The sequence below is a fragment of the Sus scrofa genome, chromosome 11 (assembly GCF_054392235.1).
Source record: "Sus scrofa isolate SSC_HxYL_T2T_F1_AM1 chromosome 11, Sscrofa_HxYL_maternal_Yorkshire_Landrace_v2.0, whole genome shotgun sequence".
In the NCBI taxonomy this organism is placed as follows: Eukaryota; Metazoa; Chordata; class Mammalia; order Artiodactyla; family Suidae; genus Sus; species Sus scrofa.
Window position 1 is genome coordinate 13,673,677 of NC_139393.1, and position 13,705 is coordinate 13,687,381.

The 13,705-nt window shown below is 38.6% G+C and overlaps 1 protein-coding gene across 1 annotated transcript in view; it reads left to right on the forward strand.

Annotated features, from left to right (window-relative positions):
• LOC106505265 (uncharacterized) overlaps positions 1-13,705 on the forward strand; it is a 281,848-nt gene that overhangs the window by 165,143 nt on the left and 103,000 nt on the right. Inside the window, exon 8 of the mRNA XM_084982501.1 lies at positions 11,109-11,157. The gene's annotated coding sequence lies outside the window, so the exon portion shown is untranslated. The remainder of the gene's footprint in view (positions 1-11,108; positions 11,158-13,705) is intronic.

The following is a 13,705-nucleotide window of genomic DNA, read 5'->3' on the forward strand; positions in this document are numbered from 1 at the left end:
ACTTGTGCCCTAAAGAGCTGTCTTATTGGAGCTCGAACACAGGCCACTTTTAAGCTAAAAGGGGAGGGGGCATGGCAGGATATTGCAAACTTCTCCATAGTAATTGTTTGTTCTTGCAGCTTCCATGTAGGTCTGTTCACAATGTTCCTATAAATCTCCAACAAGACAATTGTTATTTTTTTGTTCTGCAACTTTTTAATCTCTAAATGAATGGAAAAGTGTTATACCTTTAAAGGTCAGAGCTTTGAGGATGGACTCTCACGAATATTTCAGGCCATAGGCAACTTTCAGCCCAAGGGTTCAAACTAAAGGAATTACCTAATATGTAGTCAGGTTTGTTGTCTGTGCAGACTTTTGGTTGACTATTCTTACCAAGTCTTACTATCATTGAGTCCTGACGTATGTCTAAACCAATCTTTTCTCCCACAGATTGCTTCCTCTTGCTCAGTTTTCAGAGGAAATAAATCAGTGGTGGAAAAACAGCTGGATGCAATTTCTTTGAAGTTTTTTAATCAGAAAATTTTCTGGTTTATTTCATTTGTCTGCTTCCTAGGGCCTGACTGTCTAGATGGAACATTTAAATATCTTTCTCAAACCTTCCACTAAGGTTTGCAGCACAAAGAGTATGAAGTTCTAAACTAGAAATGTTAGTGGAAATGAAAGGTGAATTTTAACAACTAAAATAAAGATCCTCCAGTGTTTTAAACCTGACTTTACAGAGGCTCAGGGAGCTAAATATATTTGTCCTCTCGGATTGTTGTACTGATGAACATCCCTGAATTCCAGTACACTGAGGGGAAAAACAAGTGAATAACAGTTATTGCTGTATCACTGGGGACGTTGTTTCCAGAATTATTCCCATTCTATAGTTGAAACTTTTTAATTATTCACACTCCTTTGATTTACCTTTTTGTCTTAATTTAAATGCTCGTCACCTCTATACTCTTACTTCATGCTTAGTCTATCTCTATTTAGGTCAAGTGAAATAAAAGAAGTGATAGGAAAAGCCCTACAATTGAGGCTTTAACAGATTTCTTATTTGGGTTTATCAGGTTGACTGCAGCTGCTCATGTTTATGCTATAACTCTGACTTTTTGAAGATACAAACTCAATAAGAAAAGAGCACAAGAAGAAAACAAAGTCATACAGGGATACCAAGTATTAAAAATTCCTAGGTTCAAACGTTCTCTCTCTCCACTTATGTTTTAGCCCCTCCAATCCAGTCTTTACAGTTTAAAAAGTGATTTTTCTGTGTTTGTCTGTATTTGTCACTTTGGCTTAAAGTTCTTCAGTGACTTCCTGTTTCCAACAGAGTCAAGTTCCAGTTCATTAGCTTTGCGTATAAAACTGTACAGGAACTGATCTCTCATCGCCACATCCTCCCCCCAAACTTGAGACTGTCAAAGTATTTGTGTTTCACTCTGTTCATTGTGAGGAAGAGAAACATCCTTGGTTCCTTTCATCAGTAGCGTTTTATGATGAAGATGTGTGGGGAAATATGAGAAGCCTCACAGTCATTCAGCCAACCTCTCCAGGTGTAAGAACTGCTGTCCCAGATCAGCCCAGTTCACTCAGCAGCACCTCCTTAATGAACTCCTCAGACAAGGACAACTGTAGTGTCTTTTATAGGGTCTACCATCCGGTCTCTGTTTCTCCATCTCTGCTGTTTTTCTACCTGCTTGTTATTCCTTCTCTTTTCCTGACTGCCACTGCCAGGGTCTCTCTGCTTGCTGTGTTACTGCCTGCATGTGACCAGTAGAAAGAGCAGTGTAGGAGTGATAATTGGCATCCTCCCCTGAGTGACTTGGGCAAGGACCTTCCCCCAAAGATGTATGGCTTTGGTTACTTGATAAGAAGGAGCTTGATGAGCTCTCGACCAGGGAACTTGTTGTGACCAGATACCAGGCCAAGTACCTGGAAGGTCCTGATGGGCAGCTCTGCTAGGGTCCACATGATGCCTGTGACTTCTTGTGACTGATACAAGTGCCATTCCTTCCTTCCCTCCCAGTGAGTGTTGAAATGAATTGGAGACCCTTACCAACCTATAGTCAGAACTCTTAGCTGTAAGAATAAACAGAGATAGGGGTTACGCTTCGGTCCTTCTGTCCCTAGGGAAGACCAGGGTTCCTAGGCCAAGGTCAGAGTTCAGTGGGGAGGTGGGGGGAGAATTGTATTTCTTGGGTTTTTCAGATACTGGTTCATGGGTGACTGTGATCCTTACAACCCCTTCCACCAGGAGGAGGGGGAAGCAGATAAGACTCTTTGGTTTTAGGTCTGAGATTACCATCACTAAGATCATTGCCCAGACTTGGCTATGCATGGGTGCTGTTGTGTCCCTATAAACCTCCATTGCTACGACCTCCACTATTAAATATATTATTGATATACATGTTTTATCTGCGTGTACTTTGGTTCACCTTTATCCCTAACTCCTGACTGGGTTTGCTGTAGTTAGGGCCACCTTAGTGGGGTAAGTGGAAGCATGTTGCCATTTTCTCCCCAAAGCGTTATTGGCTTCCTGGGGAGAAAAAAGAAATAATTGCCTTCATTGCCAAGCTTGAGAAAGCCAAAGGGAAACTATTTCTCCATTTAATAGTTCTTTCTGGACTGTGTTCAAGGCCTTGGTGCTGCCCTTGGTGCTGGTGGACCTGACATTGTGACTGTCATGGAATTTACTGGCCAAGCCAAGGGACATTGGCATGGGGCAGTTTACATGACAAGTGCATTGTCCACCATCACTTTCCATCCAAATGATCATGATCAGTTTGCCTTTATTTAGTTGGAATGAGTTGCACTAGAACTTTTAGGTTCTTCCACAAGGCTGCTTAAACTTCTTGGCTGTCTGCCATCAATGGGTGTGCTATGATCTGGAAAAAGTCCTATTCCCTGAAGCACTGAAGGAGCATTGACCTTCCATCTCTTGGTGGGCCCAGACAAGGGCACTGACTAATAGGAACTGTATACCCTGTTGACCCACATGCAGCAACACAGCTGGGCCATTAACACAGTCAACATACAAGGGATTAGAACCCAAGTGATATTCCTATCTGTAATCTGGGTCACAATATCTCATCCATTTTATTGTCTATGAGTATAGCCACTCCTTTTATGTTTTTGATACTGTCTGCATGGTTTCCCTTTCTCATCCTTTTACTTTCAATGTGTTTGTGTCTTCAGATCTAAAATTATATCTGTTATGGACTTCATAAAGTTGGATCTGCATTTTTATTCATTTGTCAATCTTGGCTTTTGATTGGAATGTTTAATGCATGTATACTTAATGCAATTACCAATAGAGTTTACACCAGCTATTTTGCCATTTGGTTTTGTAATATGTCTATGTCTTTGTTTCTATATGCTTCCACGAATGTCTTCTTTTGTATTATCTAGATATGTCCTATTTTGTCATTTTAGTTTTCTTATCAATTCTTTTACTATAACTTGTCACCTCCATGGATGATAATTAGCATTTCAGTTGTATCAACCTAGTTTGGAGGAATACTAACTTAAATTCAGTAATATGCAAAAACTTTGATCCTTTATAGCTCCATTTTCTTCCCACATCTTTGTGCTATTATCATAAAATCACATCTCTAGACATTACAAATCCATCTATAATTATTGTTCTCTGCAATTGTGTTTTAAATCAGATAGGAGGAGAAAAGAACAGGAAATGATAGTTCATGGCCATGCTCACAGCTCTGCTATTCTTTGTTCTTTTATGTGATGGTCAGTCAGGTGTAGTCATAATGGGAGACACAGGAAAGTCTCAAGAAAACAAAATTTATTGTACTCACAGGCCCTATAAACAGGAGGCATGACACACGACACAGGACCACGTTAGGAATACCATGTTTTGGTCAGGAGACAGAATATAGCAGTGAGGGGAAAGTCTAGATCAAGGCCTTTATTGGGATTTTCTCAGGAAAGGCAAGACTGGGGAAGGTAAACAGTTTAGGATGAAGTAGTTTGAATAACTCCATTGAATTTTGGTCTATAATGATGGTCTCTTGCTGGCAGTGCCTGGCCCTGGGATAATTAAGGCCTCCTTGAGCTGCACATGCCAGATAGAGGATGTATGGGTCTGGACTGGTTAGTTTGCATATCAAAGACATGCTCCCCTAACCCTTTACTATCTCTAAAAATTGGCTAGTCCCAGGAAGAGCAGTCTCTTTCCAGCCAGAAATATTCTTACAATGTCAAAACATCATAATAGGACCTCCCATTGTGGCTCAGCAGGTTAGGAACCCAACGTAATATCTGGGAAGATGGGAGTTTGATCCTTGGCCTTGCTCATTGGGTTAAGGATCCAGTGTTTCTGCAAGCTGTGGCATAGGTCACAAATGCAGCTTGGATCTGGTGATCTGATGGCTGTTGTTTTGTTTTGTTTTGTTTTCATGTGTTGTTTACGTACTTTGAGTTGACCATTTGCAGGAGTTACTCTGAACTCTATGATAGCCTATATTGAATTTGAGATATTAAATTGGATGCCCTTGGTGAGCTCACAGAGTAACAGGCCTAAGATGATTTTTCTCTCCTGCATTAGAACATACATAGCTTCTCATCAGTTTCTGCTACAAAGATAAAAAATGGCCAGATTCACAAAGCGGGTCTCCCCTACTCTTGAGTGGGAGCTGGACCCTCCTTACAACACACCTTTCCCATTTCCTCTTCCTAGGTAATAGGCCTTTACTGGCTTTCCAGAGATAATTGCTTTAGTATTCTAACTTAAATGAGGGATGTGGACAGTGAATATATCAAATAAAGTGGAGAAAATGGTAGGAAGTTTCAAGAAAAGTAAGAAGGGCAAAAAATATTGAGATAATTTAGATTTCAAATTATTCAAATCATTTCTTTTTCCGTTTATGTTTAAACCTAGGTATATGTAAAATCTCAAAGCTTTCTATCCATCTATCTATCTATCCATATATCTTGGTCTTGGTATAACTTGGTCTCTCCAAATAGAAAACAAGAAATATTTTTGGAAATGAGTCAATCAAAATCTCAAATTACTGTATTACCTGAATTTAAATGAAAACTTCTTTAGCAAGCCCCATCATGGTATTGCCAATGAAAGCAGCAGAAAGTGCCAAGCTGTTTGAGAGAATCTTGGGCATATTTGGACTTGTTTGGCGTTGGTATTTGTTTCTAATTACTCTGGGAAGTGGTACAATGGAAAATAAATCTGAGAGGAAGTTTGCCAGGACAGCCAAGGGAGCCTCTGGGAACAATCAAAGCAGGCCAAGCTGCTTGGTTCCTGATATACCTTCAGGCACTCTGTCCTTTCTCTGAGCTATCACTTAACAAGAGAGGGGAACTCTTTTCTTCCACTTCAGATTTTATGTTGGTTTGGATCCACAGATTGTCTTCACCAGCATTTAAAATGCCTCATGTGCAAAGCCTGCAAGGGTGTGATTGTCACTGAGTTATCTTGCATCTGCACAAGGTCAGGGGGAAATTTCTCTAACTTTGGTTAAAGTTCCAAAGCTTGGGTTTGATGAAGGACATATGCACAATGATTTAAAAGGGATGAAGACCATTTACCATTATATTAGTCATATGGCTGTTGATCCTTTATTTACCTAATAGTATCATTCAAAGTTGCAAAGGATTTTTAGTTTTGTCCAAAAAAAATATACTTTTAAAAAGTTATAATTATTTTGATATCTATATACTGATAATGTCTGCTGTGTAGCAAAATGAAGTGAATCTGGGTCACGCTTAATTCAAAATATCAGTCTACCTCTTCTTTACCATGACTCCTTGAACAAATTATTTAAAAGAATCTCTGTTTTGGAATTCCCTTCGTGGCTCATTGGTTAACAAACCTGGCTAGGATCCATGAGAACGAGGGTTCGATCCCTGGCTTTGCTCAGTGGGTTAAGGATCTGGTATTGCCATGAGTTGTGGTGTAGGTCACAGACATGGCTTGGATCCCCTGTTGCTGTGGCTGTGGCTTGGGCAGGCAGCTGCAGCTCTGATTCGCCCGCTAGCCTGGGAACCTCCAAATACTGCAGGTGTGGCCCTAAAAAGAAATAAAAAATAAAATAAAGGAATCTCAGTTTTTCTTCTTTTAATGTGTATATTTTAAGGACTAAATGATATTAAATGAAGTCATTTGTGAAAGTATTAGCTTACTTCTGACACAGAGTGGACACTTGATAAAAGTTATTTTGAATATGAATCTAATCTCTGCCACTCTTCTCTCCTCATCTCCATGGATTATCTAAATGGCAGTTGGAAATATTTTTCTATATTATCTTTGTAATCACAGGGTTATTAAATAGACTTATTTACCTCCAATTGATATGTTTAGGAAGAACACTTCTTCCTCCCTCCCTGTGAAAAGTAAGAAAAATAGAAATGAGCGTATTCCAATTTATACCAAATTTTGGGAGTTAGGAAGGCAAATATTTATTGGTATGTAACTCATGCTGTTGGCACGTGCCTAGACCGTTGTCGACTGTTCCGTAAATAGTCTGCTCGTGACTGGCACAGTGCTGGGCTCCTCGTGCATCGCTGATGGTGGAGGAACCTCCTTTCTACAAGCTCCCGCCTTTCCATGTGGAAGGATTTACACGAGAGTAAAACTGGTGTTTTATTCCATCCTCTGGTGAGATAACTCTGGTGCTCCCAAAAAAGGTGACTTTGGAAACATGAATTTTGCAAGCATCCTCTAATTATTTCCTTTTCTCTAGATTTTCTTATGGAGAATACACATTCTGTCATGATTTTCCATTCCAGTGTCTGCCCCTGTTGAGGGGGTCTGCAGCCTTCAGCCCTGCCTGTGCCTCAGTGGTAACTCTGTTTAATTTGGGAGTCCAACCTTAGGAAGCTCATGATTACTGAACACCTAAGCCACATCCCCCAACCATTAGTAATTAAATTGGTATTTGTTTACCTCCTGCCTAAGTCCCACTTCCATCTCCCAATCATTTCTGAAGTTGGGAGAGGAAAAGATGATTTCATTTATTAGCTTTCTAAAACCCCAGTATGCATTTAATCTACAACTGCTGATGTGCTAGCTTCTATCTGCATAATAGAAGATCTCAATCTGTCACCCTTAAGGCATCCCTCAGTTGTTTCCATGTATTCCCAGGATGTTGCCTCCAAATGCCCGTACTCTAGATGTAGTTGTGACTTGGTGCCCAATCTTTGTGTTCTTATGTGTTAGCTCCTTTATATATAGAACTGGTGCCTGAAGGCTCATTATTGCCCCTTTATGTCATAGGAGCACTACTTGTTTACTTCAAGAAAAATGTCTTCAAATGTGTCTCAAGCTACAGTCCTTGAGCTGCTAACTTGTGGGGTTCAGGGTTGCAGTGGGAAGAATGGTTACTTCCTCATTTCTTGCCTCAACTTTTAAAAAATTTAAGTCCCGGAGAACCTCTTCTTGGGTCCAGTATCTTACAGAATCTTTCATGTCAAAGAGTTTAATCATTTTTGGACCCCACCCTACTAATTGTAGGGTCTTAAACATAGAACAAGAGTTCTATTTAGAACAGACATCATAGTACCCCTGACACCTTCTCCTTCCTTAGGCTTAGACTCTGACCACAAACTCCCATCTCCTGTTTTACTTAGAAAACTGAAACTCCTGTGTATATCACTTACTGCTTAGATACTTTGGGTGTGGGTATTAGAATGACAGTTAATGGATGATGTTATATATGAGCTCCAATTTAGCCTCTGTTAAACCATAGATCATGTGTTTTATTTGCTACTTCTTTTCCCTCTAAAAGCTATTGGATGTTTACTACTATTATAGAGGACAGGCTGTATATGTCTATATCTGTATAGCCTGATATATATATTTGATTCATGGATACAAAGAACAATATTATGTCAGTAATTTGATTTTTTGAATTTACAATTTCTTAGCCAAGTGAATTTCTGTGAAAATTATCCTATAAAAATAATAATATTTATTTAATCAGTAGGTAGGTAGAGAGCCATGAAACACATTCTTGCTCTCCTAGTTAGGTGCAGGTGTTTGGAGACAGCCCAAGATTCAAATTTTGCAATCCAAAAAGAACCAGAGACCTAAAATTGCCTCTTCTTTTTTTCTCCTTTGGCTGACTTCCTTTAATTAATGGAATTGGTCTCTCATGAGCCTGAGTGCTTGCTTTAAGATGGGGTATGTATGCACACAGGACTAAGTGTGAGAGACATGAGCAGAGCAGTGAAGAGATAGCATGACCTAAATGTCTGGAAAGTAGTTTCTAGTCCTTGAATTTCTCATTGCTATGAAAAATAGCTAAAATGGTCATTATGGATTAGCCCTACCTCAATCCTTGGCTACGTACCAATAAAGTAGCTTTAAAGTAAAATGAAAAAGGCTAGAGAGAAAAAAATCTCATCCTAAAGTATGCCCACAGTTTTCAGTAGTTAAAGTGATAACTACAAGTACTCTTTAGCAATTGTTTGCATATTTTATAGTGGTAATATGCTGAAAAATAAAATTTATATCCATGGATATAGATGCAACTTCATGAGTCTAACATTTATTCATGTATTTAGCCTTCTCTCTCTCTCTCTCTCTCTGGCCTGGAATTTCAGTGGGGACAGTGAAAAGCTTATAGAAATGGACATCAGAATACCTCAGGTAATCAAGAGGGAAGACAGGACAAGCACTAGTTGATAAATAAGGTTTTGAGGTGATTCTCCAGTAAGGTGTCATAAACCAAGTTAAAAGTATACCAACACAATTGGTTTTGTCACAGCTGGTGTTTGAGCTAGTAAATATTAATTAAGCCCCATTATAAGCAAGCTATTCTACTTAGTACTACCACAGATACAAATAGGTTAAAATGCAGTTAATGCCTACAAAGAAAAGATAAACATGTAAGTTGTACTATACCATAGATGCATAAGAATTGTTTCAAAGCAACACATTAGTAATTGACAAATACAGTAAGAATAGCAAATGTTTAAGAGGAGATATAAGGAAAAAAAGACACCACTGCCCTCTATAGTGAGTTAAGACAATTCTGATAAGATCCAACAATATTCGGTGTGTACTATTTTTCAGGCAATGAATGTTCTAAGGACTTTACATGTGTTGAATCTGGTGGAAGCAATTACTATCATTCCATTTTGCACTTGAGGAAATTGAAGCTAGAGAGGTTGAATAATTTGCTTAAGGCAATGGAGGAGACAGAATTTGAACTCTGCTGCCTACTTTCATATACCATGTCCTTAATTACTGCTCAGGATTTTGATGGCTGATCCTTCAAATTTATGTGAGCTGGATACACATAAGCAGTTTGCTTTTAAAACAGTTTTGAATACGAAATGCATAGGATAAACCGTACTTTATCTAAATTAGTTTTAAATATACATTTCTTTTAAAATCAATGGCCAGCCAAGGTCACCTGGTTATTCGTGACTATTGCCTCATTTGTTTTTTCTTTCCTATAGTTAAGAGCTATCTGGGTAAAAAAAACACTTGGGTAACCTCCTGGAGTTGGGTGGTGAGATTTTAGGAACATCTCAATGGCAAAGACAATCACTACATTGTTACACTTGAGACAAGAAAGAACATACTGCTTTTCCTGAGGTGGGGGGGGGGGGAAGAAAATGAACAGAAAAAGGTCAGTGATTAGCAAGAGCAGTTACCAGAAAGATGAGGGGTTGGGAGGATAGATGAAGTACTGGCTAGAGAAGGGACCAAGAAAGGACCCCTAAGTCCCATTCTTATCAAGAAAATTTTGGGAAGAAGCATATCTGAAAGATGAATTTTAAAATTTGAGCTATGCCACAGCCTTCTAATCTTCTTTAGTCTTTAATAAAACCTCCATTGCTCATAATGATCAGTGTATGATTTTTTTTTAAAAGGTAGTATGTTTTAATTTTTTTGAAATCAGTAAAAGATGTGAGTTCACAATTTGGTTGACCCAGTGAGACATTGAGACAGTGCATGTGGAAGCAGACAAAAGATAAAGGCAGAAAGGGATCGTGGGAACGTTTACACTCCCACAATCTGTGGAGCTGTGTGTTACAAGCAGCTTTAATTTCGAGCCAGCCTTACTACCATTGCAAATGTGGTGTTTTAACCCAAATTTGTTTCTTTCTTGTAGCGCTAGTCAAAACCTCTGCTTTAGCGTGGTTCTGAGAGAACTACTACCAAAGTGGTTCTGATTTTGTAGCAAGTTCCTTAAAAGTTGAAGTGATAACTTCCATATCTCACTTCTTTCTCTTTCACAAAATGTCTTCCCCAATTCTATTCCAAATTGCTGAATATCTCTTCAGGCTCCATCAGCATCGCTCTTCCTTTTAAGTCGTGTATCTTCTTTCATCTCACCCAACAGAAGGGAGTCCTAAGCAGCTTCGTCTATTTCTTTCACGTATTAAGAGCAAATACAGTCAATAAGAAAAATCCTGTGTTGGGGTCAGGGGTTTAGATTCAGGTTCTGGCTTCAGTTTCTGCATCTACGAAGTAGTGATCTGAACACTGTACTGGTGAGAATTAAACAAAATAAAGCAGGTAGCACTTTGTAAACTATATATGTCTATAGAAATTTAAGTGTGATCCTAAAAGAAAAAGATAAAAAATATTTTAGGCAAAACATTTTCTGGATTGAACAAAATAACCCATCTATTTTTTCTCTTGAAACTTTTGTCATTGGAAAATGGATAGTGGGGGAAATTTTAGGTCTTTCACGAGTGAATTAATCTGGTGTGCAAACTTTCACCCTTCTTGGGTGAAAAGGGTCAGAACCTTTAAATTTTTACTGAAATGACTGAAGGTAAGTTGCCAAGTGGGGTGATGTGGAGTTCCGGAAAAGCACAGGAAAACACAGAAGAAAGTAATTGATATTTGTTACAGTTAACTGTTCACAGTAATTTTTGGCTCGTTCTTTATTCTTTGCACAATAAGATGTGATTTTCTTTAAATGGGTGTGAACATATTTATTTGGAAAAAATATGTTCTAGTTATAAGAATCTATGTGTCAGGAAATATTTATCTTTTTGGAAATTGGGTGTTAATAGCTATTGTTAAGCATAAAAATATTAGTGCATGTGATACAATTAATCTGATTTATATATCTGCGCAATCCTTTGAAATCCAAAGAATTTCAAAAAGAAATCTTTCTTTCCTCATTTAGGCATCTTCTGACATCTTCAACCGCTCTGTGAAATCTTCTGTAATATGCTGTGAGTAAAGCGATCTTCCACCTTTTGGGGGGAGAATAGCTTCTGCTTTTGACACATACATGCATCATCACACGTGCCAGTTTTACACCAAGTGGATAAATGTCGCATATCTTAAAGTAAATGCACAAACAACTTTCAATTATTTATTGTCTTTCTTCATGAAAGGTTTTTTTTTTTTTATTAGAGGCGCAATTTCATAGATGCTTCCATAGCACCTTTTAAAGTTTTCAGAATATGTAAACGAAGTAGATGTAATGATCATGTGAACAAATATTCAGTAGCTTGGAGTATGAATAGTGTACTTGTCGGGATGCAAGAGGTATAGAAACATTCTTCCTAACTAGTGAATTTGCAATTGAGGAGTAAGAATGTTGAAGGGAGGTGGCAAAATATGATGAGTGATTTAAATAACGTGTTCTTAAAAAATTTTTTTTTTCACTTTGTAGAGATGTGAAAACAAGGTTTCCCTTCTCTAGGCATAAAAGGGAAAATATTTAGACACATGGGTCGCAAAAGCCACTTAAACTCAAGGTATTTGCTCAGAGCCATGTTCAAAATCTCCCTGGCATTGCAAGATCTTGGAAAACTCAGAGTGTACTCTTCTGATTAGACCTGGGATGGTGTCCCAGTGGCCTGTCATCCTTCCCCCTACCTGGCTGAGGCACACTCTCTGTACAGTATGTGCAGTACCGTTTGGCTGCTGCTTCCTTGCTAACTGGAGTCAGCTGTGCATGTGGGCTGGTCTCGGAGCCTGGGCCCAGGGAACGCTGTCTGAGTGGAGTTTTCCACTCAGTGTTTGGTTTGGCCTGGTCTGTGCGATGTCTTGCCAGATCTGCAAACTCCTGTCAGGAGTCACTCCTCCTTGGATGGGAAAATATTCCTCATGCCGTTGTTAGAGAACTCTGATCTTTCACTAGAAACCTGGTGGGAGGTGTTGGCCCAATCGAGGTATCAAGAAGCCAGGATTTTCCCCTCTGAAGAACGTGTTTACAGTGGATGGTATTTGTATGAGTAAAAGTATTTAGGGTTGTGGAGTTGGCCAGGTTTGCCCATTTAAAAAATGAGAAACTCATAACTGTAGCACTGAAAAGCCCTCCACTTAAAACTAATGGAGGCAATGACTATTGCCATTCAGCAGCCAAATTAAAACAGAAGGAATGGTACAGGATGTTAACTTAGAATTTTGTGTTTGGGTCTATAGCCTTAGAGCATTAGCAAAATGTTCTTCTATAAAGTGAGCATGACACATGGGTACATACAGCTGTGCCAAGGGTGTGACGGTCTTGGCACTGACATAGGGCCTCTCTCCACTCAGCCCTCCCTCACACCTGTGAAGATGGATTGCTTTTTATATTCTATTCCTGTGCCCAGAACTCTCATTCTTTTGATGCACTGTGTGCATAGCAAATGAAGTTTATAATTTTAACCAATAGATATTGGTATCCTTTTATCTGACATTGTGCTGGACATGTAACTTACTATAGTTTAAAGAAAGTACACAGATCGTGTGTAAAGCTCAAAAAATTGCACTGAGCACATGTGTATTACTACTACCCATGTTAAGAAACAGAACAGTTGTTCGTATCCCAGAAACCCCTCTTTGACCCTCACACAGTCACTACCCACTCTTCTTCTCCATGAATAATCTCCACTTAATACTTTTGAGGTTTATATTTATAGGATCATACAGTATGATGATTTTTGGGGGGCCTGGTTTTATTCAAAATTAAATTTCTGGAAAGCATCTATTTTATTGTAAGTAACAGTAGTTTATCATTTGTCATCATAGATAGCCTTCCATTGTATGTATATAGCAAAATTATTGATCCATTCAACTCTAAATAGATGTTTGGGTTATTCCCAGTTTTTAGCTGTGATCATGTCTGTATAGTTTTTTAATAAACACAGATGTGCATTTCTGTTAACTAGCAAACTAAAAGTAGAATTTCTGGGTCACACGATAACGTGTTTTTTTTCAGTTGCAGAGGATATTACTAAAAAGTTTCCCAAAGTAGTTGTATCACTGTATGCTAATCAGGAATATATGAGAATCCTTTTCTCTAGGTCCTTACCAACACTTACTACTGTCATTCTTCCTAATTTGAGCCATTCATAGCTGCAGAGTATTTCCCTAAAGACTAATGTGCTTGTGCACATTTTCCTATGTTTAATGGTCATTTGTATGTACCCGCCGTCCTCTTTTTAATGATTTTTCAAGTTTTTTTATGGGCTTATATTTTTCTTATTAATTATAAGTGCTCTTTATTTGGAATCATTTCCTTTGTTAATCATATTTTCTCCCACTCTGTGCGTTTCTATTATCATAATTTTGTCTTTTGATGAAGAGATGATTGTGTGTGCTGTAACATAGCAGCACTACCTCTTTCTGATGATCAGGGCCAATTTTTCCCCTTAAGAGGGCGATTCTTCTTGCCTGCTTGTCCCTAGTGGTGCTATAGCATGGTGTTCAAAGGGACAATTGTTTTGTTCTGTGGTTAAAGTATACTCTCTTTAAAGATCAGGACCTCTAACCCTACAGATCTCCAAG